General features: G+C 37.4%; 1 long non-coding RNA gene across 3 annotated transcripts; it reads right to left on the bottom strand.

The window, feature by feature from the left end:
• Positions 1-6592: 6592 nt before the first annotated feature.
• Positions 6593-12103, bottom strand: LOC129349217 (uncharacterized). Of its 3 annotated transcripts, none has more exons than XR_008602136.1 (3): positions 10997-11216; positions 7196-9248; positions 6593-7094 (listed from the first exon to the last, which is right to left on the bottom strand). It is a non-coding gene; the product is annotated as an uncharacterized LOC129349217 (long non-coding RNA). The 3 variants fall into 3 exon arrangements; XR_008602137.1 differs by lacking the exon at positions 6593-7094 and adding an exon at positions 12001-12103 and having other exon boundaries at positions 7136-9248; positions 10997-11097; XR_008602135.1 differs by lacking the exon at positions 6593-7094 and having other exon boundaries at positions 7136-9248; positions 10997-11251.
• Between the last annotated feature and the right edge of the window lie 937 nt (positions 12104-13040).

The raw sequence follows: 13040 nt of genomic DNA, 5'->3' as shown, positions 1-13040 counted from the left end.
TTTAAAAATGGTGCTACTTTGGCTCTGAACCTTCATCTACCTGTGGTCGCTCTGTCTTCTGGAGTGATTTGATTGGTTATACGTCACGAATAAAATTCCTTTAACTTAACATCTGTAAACAAAACAAAAACGTATCAACAAAGTTTCCTGTTAGAGTTTGTGTTCTTCTAAGTTTAACTCCAAGATTTTAAATACTTTCCTTTACTGCAAATGAATATCGACTCCAAATGTCTCACTATTAATCATTATCAGCCTTAAAAACCCACCCAACACCCCTTTATACTCGACCACACTTAGTACAGTCCGGTTCCCCCTTCTATAAATCTGCTTGGAATCGTCCACTTCCTGTTTGTCAAAGTGGCCTTCTACCTGGACAGTTTTTGTTGGAGCTCATGCAACAAACATTTTGGGTAACTGCACTTTAATATGGATGGATGACACTGAATTAGAGTCTGTTTTAAGGAGACTGAGTTAAGATGTGTAGCTCTGTCATTAAATAGGAAATTATTTCTCAGAATTCACAGAGAAAAGTCTGAAATGTTTGCTAGGTTAGCGTCCCACATGTTCTTTGGCTCAGCTAAAGCTAACTCTCTCCAACTTCTGGATCTCTTGAGTTGCTTGTTGTTAAAATATCTTGCTAGAGGTGCTGAAGCTCAGAAAGTCTGAGATGTTTGTTCAAAATAAGCTCATTCTCAAGTCTTATCTGAACTGTCCTCTTTTGTTTGAACTTTTCCCTAAACAGCACATCCAGACTCAGTCTCATTTATGTAGAGATTAAACTTCAGTGTCATTCATTGATGTTAAAGTGCAGTTTTTCAAATGTTTGTTGCACATGCTCCCGACCAAACCAGTCCAGGTGGAAGACGATGTGAAGAGAAAGCTCCAGAGGATGAATATCACACATTTACGTTGTAAATAAATGTCCTTTAATTTGACATTGTCATGCAAATGATGTTCAAATCTGAGTGTTTTGTTGATGTTGGTTTCTAAATGTTTTTTGACACTTGGCCCCAAAGATTAAAACCTTTTATGGCTCACAAGCTGCAACAATTCACACATTATCAACTATCTTTCTGACTAAACTAAGATAAAAAGTGAAAAACTGTGTGATTCCTGCATCATGAATGTAAATCTTTTTGGTTTTTATGACAGTAAACTGAATATATTTGTGTTTGACATTTTATAAACCAAAACAAGAAATGAATTACTGGAGAAAACAATCAAAAGATTAATGGTCAAAGAAAATGTGTTTTCCAACATATATGGCTGAATTACTCCAACATTACAAGATACATACAATTTTACTTCAATTTTATTTATATAACACCAATTACAGGTCAAATTGTCTCAAGACGCTTTATTTTTGTATTTTTTTGTCATATTTAAAATATGACAACGTAAGAAATTTAAACCTCTTGACTAATCCAATTTATTATTTGGTTTTTAAGAGACTAATCGACAACTAAAATAACTTTCTCCACGAAAACTAATAAACATGAGGTCAATTAGAAGGAACAGTTTTAAATACTGCAGTCCCACGACGAGGGGATAAAGTTTATCAACAAAACTAAATTTGCTGGTGGATTCCATTAAAGTCCTAATAAATGACAATAAAGTGTGATGCTAAAGGTTTGTGGTGCTAAAAATGTCAAAGTAAAGATATCAAGTTGAACATCTGGATGGAGGTTGATAAAAGTTGACCTCCCTTTATTTCTCTGGAGCCGACTCCATGGATTTTATGGATGGTGGTTAAAGACCTGCTCTTCTAGTCGTCTTCCTTCTAGTTGCTGTAAAAAGTCACTCCATCCTGACCGACTTCAACACCTCTTCATGACATTGTTCTGCCTCCGACCTCGTGGAAACTCCAGAAACTCGGGAAAACCCGTGGAGACTCGAAGAACTCGTCGGGCGGGGGAAGGTGTGGTGGGTGGTGGGGGGAAGGTGGGGGAGTAGAGGGGGGAGGCCGCCACCCACCTCCCCGCCTACTCTCCGCCCAGACTCCACCCAGGCTCCGCCTTGGCTCTGCCCATGTGGTCACTTCAGGAACTACGATGCCAAAGGGACGACGAATTTATTTCTTTTCATCTGATCTGTAGCTCAGTGAGTTAAGGATTTGCCTGTGGAGCTGCAGGTCGCTGGTTCAAGACCAGACCCTTCTTAAATTTTTCTCGAAATCCTGACAAAGACAAAGAAAGAAAACTGCCGGTGGCGGGTCTTGAACCTGCGACCTTCCAGTTGGTAGTCTGTCTTCTTACTCCCTGAGCTACTCGCTCAGATACTAATTCTTCTTTTTTTTGCGCATTTATCATCTATTTTTTGTCGTTTTCGAGTTTTTTTTTAACTCGAGTCTCGACTCGACCGTTTTTCTCAGGAGGTTGGACTTCAGCCTTTGTGCTGGAGGGTTGAACCCTCAGTTCCAAGACTTTCCAAAGCCTCCACACCTCCCGAGTCCTCAGGACCTGAGCTTTCACACAGTCTGAGGGCTGAAATTTTCTAAGTCCCACAGTAGTTCTCTGTTAGATTTAACTTTCAGACAGCCCAAGGACTGATATCTTCTAAGTTCCTGAGTAGATCTCTGTTAGTTTGAACCTTTCCACAGTCTGAGGACTGATATCTTCTCAGTTTCTGAGTAGTTCTCTGTTAGTTTGAACCTTTCCACAGTCCGAGGACTGAAATCTTAAAAGTTCTTGAGTAGTTCTCTGTTAGTTTGAACCTTTCGACAGTCTGAGGATTGAAATTTTAAAAGTTTCTCAGTACTTCTCTGTTAGTTTGAACTTTCTGGTTAACAGAAGCCTTAAAACTTGTGACCATGAGTCTTGATTTCACATTTAGACCATCCATCTGAGTTCTTGTCAGACCTTCACCTGTGGGTTTTTTAGAAATCCTCAACAAACTTTGATTCTCTTCACTGAACAGTAAAGTTTGTGGAGATCAGAAGGTAACATTAGTTTGATAAATGCCTTCAACTTCTAGTAAACTTTATCTGGAAAGCAGTTTTCTGAAATGAGTTCTTAGTAAATCTTTCCACAATCAAACCAAGAACATAGAAAGAGGAAATGTTTGAAGAAACAACTTGATGTTTTCATTTCAGACTAGAAAACACTTTAAGACCTTTATCTGTTTTTGCTCTTTTTGATCGTTTTATTGTCTCTTCTGTTTAATTTGATCTTCTAAAGTCTAACTGGTGTCTTTTCAAATGTTTTGTCTTTAGTTTGATTCTTCTTAAATGTTTAGTTTTGCTCTTTTCTCACCTTTTATTCTTTTCTAATGTCTGATTTGATTTCCAAATGTTTTGTCTTTTTAATGTTTGTTTTTTCAAATGTTTTATCAGCTTGTTTGAAAATTTCCTTTTCTTTCCCCGTGTTTAATTTTTCGATTAAATCTTTAAGGTTTTTCTTTTTAAATGTTTTACCACCTTTTAATGTTTAATTTTCTTTTTAAATGCTTCATTGTATTTTCTGTTTAATTCCTATTTAAAGTTTTATTGTCTTTAAGATTTAATTTTCCAATTAAACATTTAATTTTTAATTCAATGTGTTGTATTTTTAAAGGTTTAATAATCTAATTTAATGTTTTGTATTTTTTAAAAATGTTTAATATTCTTGTTTAATTTTATTTTTTGAATGTTTATCTAAAATATTTAATCTTTAATGTTTCATATTTTTGTTTAATAAATTTGTTTAAGTTAATAATTACATGTTTTGTATCTTCTGTTTAATTATTTAATTAAATACTTTGTTTAATATAATTTAATTGTATTTAATGTTTAATTTTCTTTTTAAAAGTTTTGTTGGATTAAATGTTTTTTTCCTTTGATTTAATTGCTTTTTTAAAATGTAGTTTATTTCTTTAATCTTTTTTTCTGTCAAGATTTTAACCTCAACCTTAGAAATGAAACAAACCCTTAAATCACAATAAAAATACTTCTGTTGTCACAATCATGAGTTAGTCATTTATTCAGTTTATCAATTCAGCTTTATTTGTTTAGCACCTTTTACACAGATGACAAAACTAAACAAGCAAAGAGAAAAAACTATGCTAAAACTATGATTAAAACTCAAAAACATATTTAAAAAAAAAAAAGATTTAACATGGTAATAAAATATGTTGTGTCCAGGGGATGGAGGGAGTTTATTGAAGTCTTCTTGGGCTCACATGGGAAATCATTTAAAATATAAACTTGATATTCAGTCTAAGGAAACTGCAGAGCGACAGAAGAACCAACAATATCTCCTGTTTTCTCCTTTAATGAGTCGACTCTTCTTGTGCTTTCAGACCAAAGAACTACAGACTCTTCACAACCTGCTCAAACTCTTGGTACAGGACCTCACCACACGGGTCAAGAAGGTTTCCGTCTCATTTCTACTCTGAAGCTCACCTTCTCCTGCTCAAACTGCTGACAAATGTTTCTGCTGCTCTAAAGTCTGGTCTCCAGAACTTCCTAAAAACTCTCAAAGTCTCTTCTGCTGCAGGTTGCTTTGTAGAACTGTTGCAGAAAACCTCACTAAACCACATGGAGGGGCCTCAAGATAGTCGTCCAAATGAAACCGTACAAAAACCAAACTAGCACAACCCAAACGCTAAAGTCTCCTGCAGCCTACCAGAGAACCTCTGAGAACAGAGAATCAGGACAGGAACTCTTACCTTCTGGACAACCAACGTTGGTTCTCAAACAAGAATACAGAATGTGTCTGACCAAAAACCTCTAAAGACTCACTACAGCCAAGATAAAGACACAACTCAGCTGCACCAAATCCACTAATCACTGCACACATTAGCACCATGTGCTAACTGTGGCTAAAGAACCACATTTACCAAGACAACTATCCAGTACAAAGCCCTAAAACACACCAAGAAACACATTAAAGATGATTTTACTGCTGGAAGCTGCAAGCCAACGCCTAAAGAACAAACTAAAGCAATGGAACCAAACCCGGTTCACTGGTGAAGAGAAGCAGAGGAAATGTTTGTCTGCAGCTAAATAAAGCAGGAAGACACTGAGCTGCTCAGGTGTTCCTGATAACACCAAGCAGCCACCTGGACAGCCAATAGGAACACAGCCACCTGGACAGCCAATAGGAACACAGCTTACTGGAAGTCCAGAGGGCTGGCTTAGTGAAGGAAATTTAGTTTAATGTTGAAGCAGAAAGTTAACAAAGAAAGTTGAAAACCACCTTCTGATACCTGAAATCTCTGAGTTTTCACACAAAGAACACCTGAACATGTCAAACTGGTTTCATAGTAGAACCATCATTGTAAAAACGTCATAGTATGGTGTGTTGCTCAAAAAACATTACGACCCGGCTGTCTAGGGTCGCCGAGGAGCAACACAAAAACAGGACAAACGCTGGTTTCCAGGGGGTTAGGCGGCTATTTATTTGAAAGAGCAAGTTTACAACAACACAACATGTGAGCAGAAAAATCACAAAGTCTGTCTTTAGTTCAGCTGAAAATATTAGTTTTTGTCTTTTTTATTGACCAAACTTTTCAGGAAGTAGATGAAGAATAATTAAAGCTCTCATGTAGAAGTCCAACTTGTTTTGGATCCTTGTGGAGAGTTTAATCTTAGAGTTTGTAAAGCTGTTGAGTTTTTAGAGTCACATGGATTGTTTTGACATTTAATAACCGAGTCCTGAAATAAAATTACAGTTGTGGATTTCTGTCATTTAGTCTGGACTAAACAAATAACAGCAGCATAAATCTCAAACGTCATTATGAGGAGTCTGGATTGAGGTTTCTCACTTGATAATGATCAAAACATGAAATTTAGGTTGGTTTAAAGGAATATTCCACCTTAAATCTTTGAATGTTGACCTAAAAGGTTGGTTTCAGGAAGTATTCCACCTACAAGGTCCTCAGACATCCACCTTAAAGGAACATTCCACCAAAAATCCTTGGACATGCACCTAAAATGTTGGTTTAACCGAGTATTCCATCCAAAATCCTCAAAGAGACCTGAGGGGCTGGTTAAAAGGAATATTCCACCTAAAACCTCAAATATAGACCCGAAAGGGTGGTTTAGAAAAAATCCTTCAATGTAGACCAAAAAAGTTAGTATGGAGGAATATTCCACCTGAAATGTAGACCTGAGAAGTTGGTTTGGAAGAATATACCATCCTAAACATCCTTACATGTAGACTAAAAGACGGTTTGGAAGAAAGTTCCACCTAAAATCCTCCACTACTGTAGACCTTGGAGGTTGGTCTGATGGTATATTCCACCCAACATCCTTGAACATAAACTTAAAAAGTTCGTTCAAAGGAATATTCCACCTAAAATCCTTCAATGTAGACCAAAAAAATCTTGGTGTAAAGGAGTATTCCACCTTAAATGTAGACCTAAAGGATGGTTTGGAGTAATATTCTACTCTAAAATCTTCCAATGTAGACCTAAAAGGTTTATCTGATGGTATATTCTACCCAACATCCTGGAACAGTTACCTAAAAGTTTGGTTTAATGGTATATTCCCAGAAGAACCCTTGAACATTGGGCTTAATGGTATATTCCACCCAAAATACTTGTACATATACCAAGAAGTCAGTGTAAAGGAAATGTAGACCTAAAAGGATTGTTTAAAGGAATATTTAAACGATTATTTTCATTATTTAATAATCTGTTATCAGTCAGAACCCTGGCAAACTTATTTTCATCAGTTTTTTAGTGGAAGTCACAAATAAAGGAGCTCTTGGTTTTTCCCGGCGTTACTGAGTCAAAAGCTGCTGTTTCAACACAGACACGTTCACATGCATCCACAAACCTCTCAGCACTCAAACACCCACAGACAGGAGGCCAGGCTGGGACCGAGGCTCGGCGGCGTCCTCAGACCCACGAGTCGGGGAGTCGGTGAACTTGTTGGTCCAGTTTGAAGGCCTCCGTGTGGTCCAGTAGAAGTCCACGTAGTCGGTGTTGGCTTTGAACTGCAGCGACTGGCCACCATCAGGTGGACCGGCTCGTCCTCGTAGGACTCCTCCTGTAGCCTTGAGGGGACCACAGGAACATTCAGTAGCTGTTGGAGTTCTTCCTGTCAGGCTCGTGGTAGAACGGCTCTGAAGAATCTTGTACTTGTCTTATCTGGAACAATCTAACAGCCTAAACTGTTAACAGCGGTGTAAAGAAGCAAACACACAGGCATAGATTAGGACTCAAACTAGATTTATTTTAGAAAACAAATCAGCTTAGAGGCATTTGTTCACACATGTGGCTGAATAGGAGGCCGTCCAATCAGATTCGAGGTCTTCACTCTGTAGGTTGTTTGTTTGGTGAGACTCTTGGACCTCCATCAGCTGACGTGGATGTTTGATGGTCTTCTTCTCTAGTGCCAGATGATTCATCCATGAATTCAGCAGCTACAGACTGAAATGAAGCTCATGCTGCCGTTATTGAATTCCTGTTCCAGATCAAATGTTCAGAGCTCACCTTGAATGCAGCCGTCTGCTGTCTGATAGTTTTTCTCATTGTAGTCTTCAATAAAGTCTTTTTCCTCATGTCAGGATGTGGTGAGACTCTTTCTCAGTCTGCTGCAGACGTCCCTCATTGTGCATCTCCAGAGAAGAAACAGAAAAACTGATCACTGCTTCAGCATCACAAACGCTCTCCAGCATTGAGAGTGTTTTAGGAATTCATTCATTGTGTTGTGAACTTTGAAGGAGCAGAAACTTTACAGCTGCCAAAGATATGAGCTCCAATTCTGGATGTTTTAGGAAATGAAGTTCATCAAATGAACACTTGATTTTTGCTGATAACGCTCATTAAATTACTGAAGAAATCCAACATAAAAACCTGTAAACTCTCAGGCAGCTTTTGTTAAAGTTTGTCTATAATTCTATCATCATGTTCTGGAACCAGGACTCTGCAGAAGTTCCTTCAAACAGATACTTGTGTGTTTCTATTTAAGGCCTCAGGTTTGAACGTACAGCAGAGGATTAGAAAGGAGTGATTTTAATATTTAAATCAGTCCAGTAAATGTTTGGCATGAAAATAATTAAAATTTTGATTTAGATAGATTTGTGTCAAATAATATTGTAGAGTCTCACTTAAATATATCCAAATGAGTTCAGTGTATTTACATTTTATAGAATATTTGATTTCTTAATCTCAATACTGTAGGGTCTGACCCTAAATATTATAATAATGATGTCAATTTAAATAATATTTTAGTGCAGAGTCATAAACTTTAATCAGCTAAACTTACATAATAAATATCACTGTACAATCTTAACCTGAACATTCATATTATTGAGGTAAATTTACATAAATCATGATATTCTAGAGTCTTAACTGGATTATTTCTAACATTAATCTTTTTGTATTGTGCTGATAAACAACAATAACCCGACTTTCAGATAATATTTGTTGTCTGTGATTGAGACTAAATTCCTCCACATTCTGGAACTGGACTGAATTTCCCAAAATGGAAACATGGACAGAATTTAACACTCATGTATCCATGGCAACGCTAACGTTTCTGCTTCTTACCAAAGTTCACAACACAAGTAAAGATTTTAATGTAAAACTTCAGGGATGACTGCTGACCATAAGTATTCTGATCAATACTTCATGATCAATATCAGGACAGATGTTACAACTCCAGCTGTTGCATTAGACTGCAGTTATTCACAGAGAAATTAAAACATCACATTCCTCATAAAAACTAGATGGGACTTTTATTAAATAAAGTGTTGGTGAATAAACAGTGTAAAAAGTGCAAAGCAGCTCCATTAAATCAGGAGATGTGAGACTTCCACAGCATGGATCACCATCTGCTGTGTTGATTCATAGCTGAATGTCAGAATGAACTGAGCTAGAAAAGCTGCTTTGAGCTGCAACATTACGGTCTGACAATCCAACACCATCACAGTTTTCATCTGGTTGTTTTGCTCCAACATGCTGTGAAGTTCAGTTTTTACCTGAATCAGTACAGAGATTCTATTTCCAACCAAGACTGGAATAAAAATTAGAATGTTATGAGGTTATTAATGCAACTAAATCCTTTCAGATGGAAGGATTTACTTCTAAGTTCTAATTCAAGTTTCAGTTGGAGCACATTGCATTCACAAAGAAAAACAGCAATACCTTCATAGCAACATTTAATAAACCTAAAGCTTCCCTGTTGGCTCATTGGTGGAGTTTGTTACTGAGCATCTGAACCTTAAATCCAGTGAGACGACCATCTTCAGTCGAGGCCAGTCAGAGAACTTCAAGACCTTCCATCAGCTGGACCAGATGTGGCATCATCTCCCTCTGAACATCTGGATGACAGGAGAAAAGACAGAAATCAAACACAGATCACAGACATACAATTTATTAATCATCATTTTATAAAAGTAGCATGAACTTTATTAAAACTTGACAACATCAGTAATGAAGGTAAATTATTTTTATCTCATGTTGAAGCTAAATTTAAAGTCCATTTTAACGACAGTTTATCCTGAGAGGAGTGAGAATGGAGCTTTTCTTTCCTTTTTAGAATATTCCCTCAAAATATTCTGTTTATTATTGGCTTTAGAAGCATTTTTCTTTATTTATTTTTAGATACCTCACACTGATGCACTTAGCTGGTTTGCAGATAATTTCATGTACAATGACAATAAAGATCTTCTATTATAACATATTTTGCTACAACAAGAACTGCAAACCTTCTCAACCATCTCTCAGGCTGCAAAATTCCAACTGCGACCAAGAATTATCTGATGTAGTTATTATTATAATCTTTACTGAACCAGCCCTGGAATTAATAAAAATCTGTATATGGATATGATTTTCTCTGATGGGACCACTAAAACTGCATACAATAAAGTAAATCTCTTCTGCACTGCACACATACTACACTTTTGTATAACTCTGGATGTCAGAGTAAAGGCAGACAGATCCACCGATCAGCCACAACATTCTGACCACTGACAGCTGAAGAGAACAACATCCATCATCTTGTTCTAATACAACGTTCTGCTGGGAAACCTTGACATTCATGTGGATGTTTGACATGTACCACCACCTAAACACTGCAGGACAAACAACCCCCTAGTCTCCATGGCAACAGCAGTCCTTGATGCCAGCTGCCTCCCTCAGCAGAACAAATTAAAACTGTTCAGGAGTGGTCCGAGGAACACGACAGAGCTAAGCTGTTCACCTGGGTTCCACATTCCCCACATCCAGATCTGATTGAGCATCTGTGGGATGGTCCAGGATCAGCCTGGTCTAGGTAGGACCCACCCTGCAACCCACAGGATCCACAGGATCCACAGGACATCCCCAGAGGTTCTGATGAACCACTGGGTCAGAGGAGTTTTAGCAGCATAAAGGGACCAACACAGTATTAGTCAGGTGGTCAGAATGTTATACTGTTATATTGTCATGCTGATTATATGATCAGTAAATGTTACCATCAATTATAACGTCCACATTGATCAGGAAAAAAAAACAACTATCAGTTCATTCAGAAACTGTGGGGTTAAACCTAAAAACACAGACCTCAACAGCAGTTTGTTTCAAAGCAGAACACCAGCTGGTTTTCACTAAAGAAGCTTTCAAAGCAACAATTAAATGACAGTTTTGTTCTCATTATGTTCAGAGTCAGCCAAAATAATGTACACACACATCAGGAAAAGAAAAACTTTAATATTTTATTTGTATAAGTACTTCTACACATATAGATTCCTCTTTCAAAATTTGATCAAATCACGATAACTCTGTGTCCTGTTGTACGATGTTTTCCCAACAGATGGCGCTACCATCATGAATGGAGCATCAACAAGTGACGTCTACAACACAACAGAAATGTCTGGAAGCCAGTGGCCACCACTTTGAGCACCTCTTGTAATTGTAGTGGCCAAAGATAACTTTTATTAATCTCGTGATGTCTGAATAAATTTGGTATTGAAATATTTATGCAAGTTTTCTTTTCCTGATGTGTGTAAACATTATTTTGGCTGACTCTGTATAATGGGTTTCTGACAGGTCACCAGGCAACATCTTTTTATAATAATGACAAACATACCTGCATTCTACAGGAGTGATTTTCCTCATGTGCAGGTAAAGATGTGTGAGGAGCTTAGAGATGACAGGAGCAGGAGTCATCCTCACTAATTCAGCTTCCACCTAGAAACAGAAAGACCACAAACACACACACTGATATACTCTCAAACGTTCAACCTCACAGCCTCAAAATATCTGTTTAGGAAGTGTTGTGTTTCCAAATTCTGCTGAAAGCATTGACAGACATTCTCTTACAAGGTTGTATAAAAAGCAGCCTGTCCTCTGAGCTACTGAGAAATTTTCCTGAACAAAGTTTCTACGTGTAAATCAGCTCAACAAAAACTAAAGCCTCAGTCATAGATAACAGGTATCACAAATTATACACAACTTTCTTTGTTAACTCAGACTTTCTGCTTCAACCTCACATAAAAAGGGGAGTTTAACTTGTCAGGTGACTGAAAATGAACAGCTTGTGCAGTTCTAGATCCAAAAGTAGGATGTTTCAACTCATGTTTTACTACAAATACATGCAATAATAAATAAATGCAATGGCTGGTTGTTAGTTTATTCACTATTAATGTCATTTTATTTACTGGATTGAACTTGAGCAGTGGAAGAGAGAAGGAATTTAATGAAATTATGGAGATTCAGAGAGGTAATGTTGCACAATGTTAAGTTAAGCGTGGTTTTATTCAAACCAGCTGAATGTTAAACTTCAGTGCAGCTGAACGGGTTTCAGTTAACCTTAAAGTAAAATAACTTTTTTAAAAGCTAAAACACACAGCAGAGAAATACAGGTTGAGAATGTCATTCTAATAACGACGAACAGCTGCAGCAGCAACTAACACAGGTGTTCAGCGGTAAGTTAGCCACCTGCGTCAATTAGCCCGCTAGCTAACTTAGCCGCTTAGCTAGCTAACGCGTCCGGACCAACTGCTCAAATACGACAAAACACAACTCTTCACAAGTCGCTGCCTTAACGTACAACAAGACAACGCTGCTGGTTAGAAGTATTTATCTTCTTACCGTGTTTTACTCCAAAAACAAGGTCAACAGCAGCCAGAGGTGCTACCATGCGTGCCGACCATATATACTCATAGACTAGATACGCTTGCGCACTGTCTTCCATATTATCTATGCTCTGACCAATTGCTGCTCTCTGGCTCCGCCCTCCGAGAATCTTGTTGTTGTTTGGCTCCACACTTGATGACCACTTCCGGTCTCAGAAAATGAAAAAAAACTGACCTTTTTTCGTCTCTTACTGATTTATTTTTTTGTTATTCTAAATATAAAATGAAAATCAAAACATTTTTAAAATTTTGCGCATCCCTTTTTGATCATGAAAAGGAAAAACGCCTTGTATTTCAATTTTAATTTTTGTATTTTAAAATGAAGATCAAATAACCACTCGTTTTTTGTTTTTCAATAACCGTTTCAGAACGGAATATCCAATTGCCAGATAAATACACGGACCCACCTGGAGTCCATATAATGAGGCTGAATAACGCAGGACTCATTATAACCATTTAGCTGTATTTTTCACAATTGGTGGTTTTATTTTCCTGTTTTTTTTAAACCAACAGTTTGTAACTCAATCAAATGAGTGATACACTGGGAAAAAAATCAAGAAAAAAACAAAAACTCAAAGCGACGTTTAAAATGTTAATTTGTTTAATAAATTTCATTCAGTGTCAGATTCGTCTTCCATATGTGCAGCAGCAGCTCAACCTCAGTGACAGCTTTCTCTAAAATCAGCTATCAGACCGGAGCCCAAAACTCTCTTCAAATGCTACCTGAACAGTCTGCTTCTCCAGCTGGAACACAGCACTGATAACCAGAGGAAAGTAAAGAGAAAATGAACAAAAAGTAGGGAGACAGGAGAGAGAGGATTAGTGAATGAGAGGGGGAGCGAGCTGGCTAGAAGGAGGACGGTAACTGTAAGGTGGCAGAGAGCGAACATGGAAAATAAAGGTGGACAGAGAATACAAGATGGTGAAAAAAGAAGAATGAAAGGCTATTTCCAGCTGCTATTTTTCCCTCCAAAAATATCTGAGTGGAGATAGCAT

Source organism: Amphiprion ocellaris, chromosome 7 (genome assembly GCF_022539595.1).
Source record: "Amphiprion ocellaris isolate individual 3 ecotype Okinawa chromosome 7, ASM2253959v1, whole genome shotgun sequence".
Lineage (NCBI taxonomy): Eukaryota > Metazoa > Chordata > Actinopteri > Pomacentridae > Amphiprion > Amphiprion ocellaris.
Note: the sequence above shows the minus strand (reverse complement) of the source record. Positions and strands in the feature narration are given on the sequence as shown.